Here is a 12,627-nt window from a genome sequence, read left to right on the forward strand (position 1 = left end):
CGCTCCTGGTCGTGTGGACGTAGCTAGGTGCAAGGGGAGCTGGGTCTTTCATCTCAGTGGCTTGTACTGTGAAGGTGGCTGATGAATCCAGGGTGGATCTTCCTGGGATTTAGGTGCCTCTTCTGAGGTTCCTTCTCTGTAGAGGAGGAGGCAATATGATCAACACCAAAAAGCTGGTCTGAAAAAGTCTGCCAGGACTGGTGGGCCAGGCCTAGGCTTGTCACTACTTTCTGGTTTATAGGGGTTACACCCAGGCTGCGGGAAAGATGTCAAGAGGTCAGTTGACTTCTTGGCACAGCATCATTTGTTGGCCACTCTAACACCAGAGAAGGCTGGCTTTAGTCACGACCACTGCTGCATGGTCCTTCCCCTGATAAAGCAGACTAGTGTATGTGTTCCATGTGTGCACTTGTGTGGAGGCCAGAGGTTCCTCGGGAGCCAATGTTTTCTGTTACAGGATCTCTCACTGGGACCTGGGCTTGCTGATTAGGCTAGGCTGGCCGGCCCGCAGGCTCCGCTGCTGCCCTTACAAGCACACAGCACCCTGCCTGGCTTTTTAAAATGTGAGTTCTGAGAATTGAACTCAGATCCTATGCTTGTACAGCCAACCGTTTGTAGACCGAGACATTTCCCTGGACCCCCAGACGGCTCCTCCTATGACCAACCTGAGCCTGTGTTCTCTCTCCTTCAGTGAGTGGCTTTCTGTTAGAATTGGGAGATGCCAGAGAGTCCTTCAACTGGAAGGAAGCTCTGCCACACCTATGCCTGGGACTTTGGGGAGAAAGCTCTTTGCTGATGGGATCATTCTTTATAGATGTATTCAATATATTCATGCAGTTTTGACTCTTTTACGGGTAGGACTGTGGGTATTCTTTCAAGAAACACTGTCTAGTGAAAGTGAACAAGTGAAAACATGGCCACAGTAAATGCGACCCATAGGTCGGACCACAGATAGAGAGGAGCCACAATCCACTTGATGTTAGAAATCTCGTTTGTTGTGGTGATCACGGGCTCCTCCGTCAGCCTCAGGAGCTCATTCTTCAAGCCTTTGCTCTTGGAGATTAGACAAGTCAGGGTCATTTTCAGGGTGGTGGCATCTGAGCTGGGTCTCAGGGAGGGAGGAATTGGCTTTTCAAGAAGAATGAGAAGGCTGCTCCCAGCTTGAGGAGAAGCAGCATGTGCCACAGTGTGGATGGGAGGCCTGGGATGTTGGGCCGGGCTGCACTGGGGATGGGTGGGCTGGACTAGCCCTGACCCTCATCTTCTCGAGCCTGCAAACTTGGCCCCTTCACCAGGGATGTTTAACCTGCAGGGGAGTCCTCCCTACTCCCCACAATCTAATGTAGTTCAGGCTGGCTTCAAAGTCAATAGGTCGCCAAGGATGACCTTGATTTCCTGTCTTCCAGCTCCTGAGTAGTGGGATTATGGGCATGTGCTACCACACTTGGTATTACGGGGTGCTGGGCTTTGTGTCTGTAAGGCAAGCATCCTGCTAGCTCAGCCACACCCCCGGCTCTGCAATAGATTTTTTTTTTTTTTTTTATGATCAAGTTACACTGAAATGAGAAAGGATAAGACTAGATTCTCCACTGTTCTCTGCAGCCCTGCACACACCAGCCTCGCCCTTCTCCGGCTTCACGCTCTAGTCTCCATATTTATTTCAGCACTTGGATATACTAAGGTAGATTCTGCAGCCACAGCACTCCATTTACTCACACCTCCCTCTCCCCTGGGAATGAGCCGAGGCTGCTCACACCCACTTTGGGCTTGGCTAAGTAGCTTGCTTCAGTCAACACAATGAGATCAACTGCAGGGGTAAGAGAGAGGTTGCCTTCTCTGCTGAGTGAGGTAAGCTCCAGGGCGACTTGCCAGAGAGTTTAAGAGACGAGCTGGGGAACTCAGGAGCCCTAGTTAATGCCACCCACAGTCTGGTCTGGATAGTTACAGGCACCTGGCTGAGTCTAGCCAGATTTCTGACTCAGCATTGAGGATTAAAAGCGTGTCTGTTGTTTGAAGATGCTGAATTTCTGAACAACTTATTACACGGCAAATCTGACTGATACATAGCCTCTTTGCTGTTTCGTGCTGGAGTCCTTACAGGCTGTTCCTCATGCCTGAGCATCTGTTCCTATTCCTTTCCCTAGTTAAAGTCTGTTCACTCTTTGGATCCCAACTTGATCAGTATTTCCTTGATTTTACCAAGTTGATTCTTTTATCTTGATCACGGGCCCTTACATAGCTGCTTCTCTATCTTATATATCCGGACCACAGGTCCTTAGAGCACCGTGTACATCTCTTTTATAGTGTTTATAGCGTTTACTGCAGTTGTAATCACACCTTTTACTACAGGACCCGGCGCACAATAGGTGTCCAATAAACACTGGCCGACTGAGTACAAGAGTGAATGAAACAGGTGTTTCCAAGCTGGTAAAAGAGCTTGCCTGTCTGGAGCCTTCACATGGAGCAGGCAGAGCTTCCCAAGGATCCAAGAGACCAGAGCAGCTTGTGCCCTCCCAGGAGGTTGCTGGCTTGTTCTAGGAGGCCGAGCTGAGCTTTGTTCCATATCCTTCCCTGACATCCTGAGTCGGCATACCAACATCAGTGTTCCAGTTTCCTTGTGATGTCACCACCAGCCTGGTGCTTGTTGTCATTTGCTGGGCCGACACTCTGTGTAACAGTGAGCACCACACGGCCTGGATCACACTTCACAAATCTCCCCCTTCTGTTAGTCAACCCTTTCTAGCGGTGGTTTCCTGCTGACCAAGGAGGTCCCTCTTTCTAGCCAGGAAATGGTGTTCACAGGGCCACGTACGCAGGACTGGCCCTGAACCCACGTCTGTGTGTTGTTCCCGAAAGCTTAGATCCTGAGGCATGCAGGAGTCACTTCCTGGTCTTGTCCCCAGACTCGAGGCCAGCCTCACGCTGTGGGGCTAACACTGCCTGCATCCTGTATTTTCTTGCGGCACACACTTCCTCTGTTTGTGTGTTCCCGCCTGTTCACCTGGCCCCTCTCCCCGCCAGTCACAAACACATTGCATGGAATCCTGGGGAGCCCAATGGGGACCCCACTTCCTACAAGTGAACAGGGTATTGTCCACCTTCCTGGATCATCTCCTTGGCAGGAAAACTTCGCTCCGGGGAAGGATCTCTCTAGGCCAGAGTGTTTTTCCTGGTTGGAAAATTGCACATGGAGGAGAGCCTTCCTTCACCTAGAGAGAAAGCTCACAAGCAGCCGTGTCCTGAAGACGGTAGAGCAGGTTGGCCAGTGCCAAATCCTCATGAGCAATTAGCGAAGGTCAGGACTCATGGAAGTCCAGCTGCAGCACTAACCGTGTGACCACTGTGGGGCTTTGTGCACACGTGTGCGGAGGAAGCTTTCTCCCACGCTGAGGGGCTGGCTGGCCTGGAATTCTGCAGCCTGCCTTCCAAGGCACCCACAAGACAATAGCTAATGTGTGGCGAGGCTCCCAGGGCTTCATGAGAACACGGGCTCTGCTGAATTTGAGTCTTACCTCTCCCGGAACTACTATGATCATAAGCCTGGCTCTGGGCTTCTGTCTCGTCTCTGCCATTTACTCGCTGTGTGACTCAAGGGAAACCACTCAACCTTTCTGAGCCTCTGTGCCCTCAATTGTGCAGAGGTAATCAGGAGACCTGCCCTCAGATGGATACTGTGAAGATGGCATAAGGTTGGGTGATGTGTTTAATTGCATAGAACAGAGCATGGGCTGTGGAAAGTGTCCAGTTGGTGCTATCTGTTGTCACCACCACCCCACCACCATCATCACCATCATCACCATCATCACCACCATCACCATCATCAGCAGAAGTATCACTTTAGCATAGCGCCTCGTCAGATGCCTGGAACGTGACAGTCATTCAGTGAATTTCATTGAAAAAAGTACATTTGGGAGTTTTCTCGTTTGAGTTGTTTTCAGTGGCCAAGGTTACACTTCAATAAGAGGACCAATGACGTCATCTGATGGCAAAGAGAAAGGGAGTTAAGTCTGTGGTTCCCGCAGAATGATGGCCATATGCAGGGACAGTCCAGCCCACTCACGGTGTGGCACTCAGAGGCGCTCGGCTCCACCAGAGGATAGATGGTGGCCAAGGGTTCTAGTTTCTTTTCTGTTGCTCTAATAAAATACCTTGACCAAAAGCAATGGAGGGGGGGAAGGCTTTATTTTAGCTCACATTCCAGGCTGCGGCCCCTTAGCAGGGGAGGTGGGGTGGCTGGACTGAGCAGTGAGTCAAGAGGTGGCATCGTTTAGTCACAGTGTCAGCCTGGCACATGACAAGTGTCGACGCACCATGTCCACAGTCAAGAGCGGGGGAGTGAGTTCCTGTGTACTAGTGCTCAGCCAGCGTTCTCTTCCCTTACACGGCCCAGGGCCAAAGGTCAGACATGGAGCCGCCACTTTTAGCCTGGATCTTCTTGAATCAGTTAAGGCAATCGAGACAGTCTCCCACAGACATGCTCACGGGCTAACCTGATCTAGACAGCCCCTCACTGAGATACCAGGTCCGATTTTAGGTTGTGTCAAGGTGACAGCACCAGCCATCACACGAGTAAACCCCCTTCCTCTGTATTCCCAAGGCTGTCTGCTTTCTGACTGAAGTGGTGTCTGAGAGACCTAAGCTGGCTGGCAACTTTCTGCTCCTGTGAGCTCCCTGGATCCAGGATGTTCTTCCAGTCATGTCCTAGTTAGGTTCCCTGTTGCTGTCATAAAACACTGACGAAAAACAATTTGAGAAAGGGTTTATTAGGCTTACACGTCTACATCACAGTCCATCACGAAGGGACACCAGCACAGGAGTGTGAGGCAGGAACCTGGAGGCAGGAACTGATGCAGAAGCCACAGAGGAAAGCTGCTTATTGGTTTGCTACCCATGACTTGTCCAGTCTGCTTTTTTTTATATAACCCAGGACCACCTACCCAGGGGTAGTACTGACCACAGCAGTTTGAGGCCCCTCAAATCAGTTATTAATTAAGAAAATGCCCCAACAGACTTGCCTCCAGACCAATCAGATGGAGGCATTTTCTCAACTATGGTTCCTTCTTCTCAGATGACCCTAGATTGTGTCAAGTTGACAAAACAAAAACAAAAACAAAAACAAAAAACAAACAAACAAACAAAAAACCACACACACACAAAAAACCCCAATCATCACAACTTGTGACCAGCCGAGGTTTTCTTCCCCAAGATCTAAGGGAGACCCGGATCTATTAAGTCCATTGAGGGAGAAGGCAGAGTTTTCTGAAGTCTGCATCTCCTTGGAAACAGCTAGCCAGGCACACACACCCTGCTGGGACTTCCTTCTGTTACACTCCAGCAGACTGGATGTGATCCTGCCCAGTCTGCAAGCCATCCTGCTTTCTTCTCTCCCAGGTTGTGTGTCAGCCTTCAGTCACTCAGAGGCTGGCGTGGGGAAGCTGGGTATAACTGCAGAGGCAGGGAAGGCCTGGCATTGGGAGTTGCAGAGGACATTTAGAACTACCCAGAGAGAGAAAAATCTGCGAGTTAGGTGACAGGAACCTCAAATTGAGACCTCGTCCTATACCTCTGGCTGGGGAAATGAGTGAACTTACAGGACATCTGTATCCCCGTGGTAGTCTGGGGACAATGAGGGGAAGCAGTATGCTTTCTGGACTGGGGAAATGTCTCAATCAATAAAGTGCTTGCTTTACAAGCACAGGGACATCGATTTGACCTCCCACACCTATGTAGAATAGCTCGGCACTGTGGTGTGTTTATAATACCAGCCCTGGCAGAGACAGGTAAAACTGAGATCCTGTCTTCAAAAACCAGGGTAGAGAGAAACTGAGGAAGATATCTGAGGTTGACCTCTCACACCTACACATAACCTCACACATATGTCCTCGCACACACATGGACACATGTACACAAACACATACCCTCTAAGAAGACTGTGTTTTGCAGTAACGCAGAGTGGATGGCAGATGAGCCTGAGGCAGGCTAGTCACATTCCCCAAATGTCTCCCCTGTCTTAAGAAATCTGTTTCTTCCTTTTGTCCCTGAGAAAGTTTGTTAACTATCTCAGACTGTCATAGCAGAATCATCTGCCTCTTGGTAGTTCTGGCGTTTTTTGCACTGTAGCTTTGAGGCTGTGTTTCTAGGTGCGTACAAGTACAATACTGTTACTAATTTCTTATGAACTGAACCTGCCACCATTAAGAAAAGTTCCTGGTAATAATACATAAGAAATCTGTAGTGAAGTATAAATGATCCAAAAAAAAAAAAAAAAAAAGAAAGAAAGAAAGAAAAGTTCCTGGTTACTGTCTGTAGTAGTTTGGATCCTAAAAATACCTTGAAGACCCACGTGTTGGAGGCTTGGTCCCTAGGGAGAGTGCTGTTGCGAGGTCAGGGAAAGCTGAAGAAGTAGGACCTAGTGGGAAGTCCTTAGGTCACTGAGGACATGCCATTGAAGGGGATGTGGGACCCCAGGACCTTCCTTCACCCCATTGCTTCTCTGGCTGTGAGGTGAGTGGTTTGTTCCAGTGTAGGCTCTCACTGGGATGCCAGCACAGGCCCGAAGCAATGAGGCCAGCTGACCATGGGATGGAACCTCTGAAGCCGTGAGCACAGGGAACGTTTTCCCTTTCTAAGCTGACTGCCCCGTGTGCTGTTCTATTGCTGTGAAGAGACACAGTGACCAAGGCAACTCGTATGAAGGAGAACATTTAACTGGGGACTTGCTCACAGTTTCAGGGGTTGGTCCATTGTCATCACGGTGGCACACACGGTGCTAGAGCAGTAGCTGAGAACTACATTCTGAGCCACAGGCCGAGAGAGGAAGAAGAGAGACATTGGGCCTGCCGTGGGCTTTTGAAACCTCAAAGAGCCCCCATCACCACCATGACACACTCCCTCCAACAAGGCCAAGCCTACTCCAACAAAGCCACATCTCTTAATCCTTCTAATCCTTCAAATAGTTCTACTCCCTCATGACAGGCACTCAAATATATGAGCCTGTGGGGGCCATTCTGACATTCTTATTCAAACCACCACAGCCACTATGTCTGGCTCAGAAGACACCTTCTTTTCTATTAAATTTATTTTTACCTCTATGTGTGTGTGTGTGTGTGTGTGTGTGTGTGTGTGTGTGTGTGTGTTTGCCACAGACCCGCATGCTCTGCATGCTTGTGCGTGCTTAGGTAGAACCCAGAGCCTTGGCCATGTGCTACACAACCACCCTATCCCAGCTACGTTCCCAGCTCTCTTTCTACAGTGTCTCACTCAGTTGCCCAGTCTGGCCTTGAACTTTCTCTGTAGTCCAGAAAGTCCTTGAGATCTTGAGATTCTCCTGCCTCAGGCACCCAAGAAGCCAAAATTCCAAGCCTGTGCCTCCAGGCCTTCCTACTGGCTAAAAAAGTATGATTTTGTTCTTATTCTTTCAGTGGAGCCTTAGAACTTCCAAACTCCTTTCTCTGTGTAAGGCTGAAGTTAATCAATATCTTCCTTCTTCTCTCGACAACACACTTCATACCTCAATACACTTTAATTCTACTCTCCTTTTAAACTTTGTGTGTGGTGATGCCCTTTTAAAACTAACACACTGCAGTTACTTTTTGTTTATTGATTGATTGATTTAAAAATCATCAACTTATTTGAGGTATCATTCAGATGCAATGAAATCCACCCGTTTCAAATACATTGTCTGATAAGTTTTGACAGATAAGTATTGTGTAATTTCTCCATGATCAAGATATAGAATTATCTCTTCCAGTTCCATAGATTCCACCATGTCCCTTTGGCCACACTTTTCTTTCCCCATCCACAGGCCCAGGACAACCACTGAACTACTTTTTTTGCTGTTTGTTTTTGTGAGACAGGGTCTCCTGTAGCTCCGGCAGGCCTCAGACTCTCTATGTAGCTGAAGATGACTTTGACCTGACCCCTCCACTTCCGCCTTTCAGTGCTGGAGTTATAGACAGGAATCACCACACCTAGTGGCCAGCCCTCTACCTCATCAACCAACCACATCCCCGGTCTCCACTCTCTGTCATTGTTTAAAAAAAAAAACAAAAACAAAAAAAAAAAAAAAAAAAAACTCTTCAACCTTTTGGTATGAATGGAACTCTGAAGACTTGAGCCCATCATGTTGATTATCTGTGGGCTCTTTATGGAGTATTCTTCATCTTTTGTGTCCATCCAGATGTCCACATGATATCATTTTCCTTCTGCCTGAGCAACTTTATTTAGCATTTCTTGATGTACAGGTCATTTGATAACCTCTCTCAGGTTCTGTTTGTCTCAGAGTCTTTACTTTTGCCTTCATTTTCTGAAAGATGTTTTACTGGATCGGACATCAGGCATGGTGATACAGAATGCAGAGTTTGCCCTGCTGGTTTTTGGTCTTGCTTTGGTCCAGTATTTTCTCACTATGCTCCCTTTCCTCCCATTTGGAACAGTAGTGTGTATTCTGTGCTACTGTATGTTGGAAGCATGTGATCTGTTTTTTGATTTTGATTTTACAGGGATTACAGTTAAGAGATTGCCATGAGTTGAGACTTTTATGGACTATGAGGACTTTTGAAGTTGGACGGAGTGCATTTTGCAGTATGATATGACTACAAGCTTACGGGAGCTTGTGAGAGGAATATGGTGGTTTGAATGAAAATGACCCCATAGGCTCAAAGATTTGAACACTTGTTTCCCAGTTAGTGGATGGGTGGGAAGGGTTAGGAGGTGTGGCCTTGTTTGAGTAGGTGTGCCATGGGGAAGGGGTGGGCTCTGAAGCTTCAAAAGCTCATGACAGGCCCATTATAACTTCTCTACTGTTACCTGTGGATCAGGATGCAAAGCTACTGTTCCAGCACCCGCCTGCCTGCCACCACACTTAGCGCCTGCCATGATGACAATGGACTCACCCTCTGAAACTAAAAGCAAGCTCCCAATTAAATACTTTCTTTATAAGAGCTGCCATGGTCATGGTGTCTCTTCACAGCAATAGAACACCGACTAAGACACTGGATTACGAATTCCAAGTGGATAGTTCCCTTTTCACTGTTTTTCAGATTTCTGCTCTATTGTCTTCTGTTTGTTTGGTTTAGATTTTCCAGTGACACAGCAAATTTAATCTAAGACCCTGCACAGCCCAGCAAGCACTCCTCCAAGTTCTTAGTTTCTTTCTAATTACTGGGACAACATCCTGAAAACACTTATTAAGTGAAGGCTTGTCTCAGCTCACTGTCCAAGGTGAGGTCCATCATGGTGGGGAAGAGATGAGATGAGATGATCAGCACTTCTCCAAATGTATGATAATGACAAACCCACAAATAGAGACAGTTAAGTGAATTCCAAATAGGATAAAAAATAAGCACAGCAATGCATACCACAGTCAAAAGCAGGGCTTTTGGGGAGATGACTTAGTGATTAAAAGCACTATTTCTCTTGCAGAGAACCCAGGTTTGGCTCCCACCACCCACATGGTGCCTCATAACCACCCAGTTCCAGGGATCCAATGCCCTCTTCTGGCTTCCATGGGTCCTGTGTGTGTGTGCACACACACACACACACACACACACACACACACACACACACACACACTCAGAAAAAGAAACCCACTTGTCATAGTTAGGATTCTCTATTGTTGTGAAGAGACACCATGACCATGGCAACTCTTATAAAGGAAAACATTCAATTGGGGTGACATGTTTTCAGGGGTTTAGTCCATTATCGTGATGAGAAGTATGGCAGAATGCAGGCTGACATGGTGCAAGAGAAGGAGCTGCAAATCCTTACATCTGGATAGCAGGCAGCAGAAAGAGAGAGACAGACCAGTTGAGTCCAGCTTGAGCCTGTCCCCAGTGACACACTTCCTCCAACAATGCCACATCTAACTCCAGCAAGGCCACACCTCCTAATAATGCCACTCCCTATGAGCCCAAGGGAGCCATTTTCGTTCAAACCACCACACACTTGTGCACATAAAATAAAATTAATAAATCTTTAAAAAGCATTTTTTTTAAATGACAAAACCAGAGTGACACAGACAAGATCATGGTCACATCACATCCACATTTGGAAAGCTGAGTGATAGATTGTGATGGTCTGAGTGAGATTTCCCTACCATAGGTTCCTATATTTGAATGTCTGGTCCCCAGTTGGTGCAATTGTTTGGGAAAGATTAGGAGATGTGGCCTTGTTGGATGAGGTATGTTACTGGGAGTGACATCACGTCATTCCCAGTTAGCTCTTTCTCTGCCTCATGGTTGTTGTCTCAACGTATAAGCTCTCAGCCACTGCTCCAATGCTAATGCATGCCTGCCTGCTGCCATGCTCCCTGCTATGAGGGTCATAGGCTCACCCTCTGAAACTATAAGCAAGTCCCTCATTCAATGCTTTCTTTTATAAGTTGTATTGATCATAGTGTCAATACAAGCAATAAAAGAACAATAAAAAAAGTAACTAAGACATAGTTGCATGCTAGATCTCTGCTTTCTCCATTTCTGTAGTCAGGGTTCTCTGCTCATGGAATAATTTCTTTACCTTTTCCCATCTCCTTGCTCTTCTGCTCAATTTTGAGTAATTTTTTCGTAACTATCGAAGGGCTCTAGCAGGCTTGAGCATGGCAAACATGGCTCTGGCAGGCCTAGCCCTTCCTCCATTCCCTCTTCCTTGCTAAACTGTTAGATTACATTCCTAAAGCTAAGCACCACCTTATTTGGCCACTTCCTCCTCCTGAGGCTGACCATCAAGGTCCAGCTATCAAAGTATTGAAGTCCAGCAATCAAAAGTCCCCTTTTGGCTGCCCTAATAACATGTCTAGCCAAAGCAAACCCACTCTTAACACAGAGTTTCCCTTTTACCTTTATAAACAGCCATTTGCCTATGGGCCACATCCGTTTCCTCTCTATGCAGAGGCTGTCCTTTGTCCCTTAGGGCAGATATCCCTTCCCCTTCTCCTTTGTCCTCTGTCTCCTGTCTTTGTCTCTTATTCTTCACCCTTTGCCCCTCTGGCAAATCTCCTTTGTGCTGAGAACTTGGTCTTGGGGTGTCTTGTGCCGTTTCTGGTCCTTTCAACTGTCTTCCAGTTTAAGCAATCTCCTCTTATCTGTGTCTAGTCTGTAATTAAGCATGTTTATCCCTGTTCAGTTTTTCATTTCTTGAAGTGTTCTTGTTTCCACATCGGCTTAGCCGTTCTCTGCTGCCTCTAAGTCCTTGCAGGCGTTTTCAGACTTACTTCTTTACCGTGGCAGGCATGCTTACCCTGCAACACGTTTGATGAAATGCGGCCCTTCCGGTTCCTGTTGATCTGTTGTCTTGCCGCTCCTCTCCGCTCCTTTCGACTGTGGTACCTCATTTCCTTGGGTGTTTGGTTGGTTTGTAGCAGGGGTAGATTGTTTTCCCTAGATTTCTAAATTAAAAAGAGCTAAGGTTGCTAAGGGTCCTTCCCAAGTGTACACATATATGCACAGGCAGACAGACAGACAAACAGAACAGGCACACACAGACACACATAGATAGGCACAGGCACCTAAAGACACATACACAAACACAGACACAGACAGGCAGAAACACGTGTACAGAAACAGACAGACAGACAGACACAAGCACACACACTTGTTTCTGCCAGGTGTCTGGAGAGCACTAACTGGCAGTGAGCCCTCTAAGGTTGGGCTTTGTGGAGCATTTGCACCACACAGGAGGTGTGAATCCCGGTTAAGTACTGTGTAATGGAGGCTGATGGCTTCAGATTTTCAGCAGTTACTTTTTCCATTTTCAACTTAGCACTTCATTCGGAGGCAATCACTTCCCCCAGTGGTCCCTCCAGTGGAGGGCTTCTGTGTTTCCGTTAGTCCTAGTCCTGACCATGAAACTCTGGGACATTTTAGCTCTTCGGTGGGAGACATTCCAATCCCACTTTGTGAGCTCGTCCCTCTGCCCTACGACACCAAGGAAGCCAGAGCTCTGGCTCCAGGGGTGAGTGACCAACTCTGGATGGGTGCCCCTGTTTCCCTTCACCTTCCAGGATCTTGATATCACCCCAGTTTTTGCCTTGCATATTAGTTACCTCTTTGAAGGCTCATTTTACACTCAAGAAGACATTTTACTATTCTTCCCAGACTTTTTAGTTGTTTTCCAAATAAGGGCTAGTTCAGATGCAGTATATTAACAAACCATGGGACCAGAAGTCACATTGAGTTCCTTCTCCATTACCCAATAGGTTCTTGAATGAACAGATACGAGAGTAAATGAGCATGCTTATGCTCAGTGTGGGATGCAGAGATGCTCACCAGCATGGAAGCACAGATGGACCAGGCACTTGACTCGTGGGGTTGCCCTACCTGAAAATCTTACTGATTCTGGGCCGGGATGTCACTCAGAGGTTCAGGACCTGCCTTATATGTGCAAGGTTCTGGGTTCCACCCTAGCACTGTCAAAGCAAAGCAAAGCAGGGGGCAGGACTCTGTCAGTTGAGTGTTTGCCTAGCATGCCTGAAGCCCTGGGTTTAACCCCCAGCACCGCATAAACTTGGCATGGTGGTGCACACAGAAGGATGGAAAGTTCAAGGTTATCTTTAGCTACGTATTGAGCTTAAGGCTAGCCTGGGATACATGAGACCCTGTCCCGCAAACAAAACAAAATGAAAACAACAAC

Source organism: Peromyscus leucopus, chromosome 4, assembly GCF_004664715.2.
Source record: "Peromyscus leucopus breed LL Stock chromosome 4, UCI_PerLeu_2.1, whole genome shotgun sequence".
Lineage (NCBI taxonomy): Eukaryota > Metazoa > Chordata > Mammalia > Rodentia > Cricetidae > Peromyscus > Peromyscus leucopus.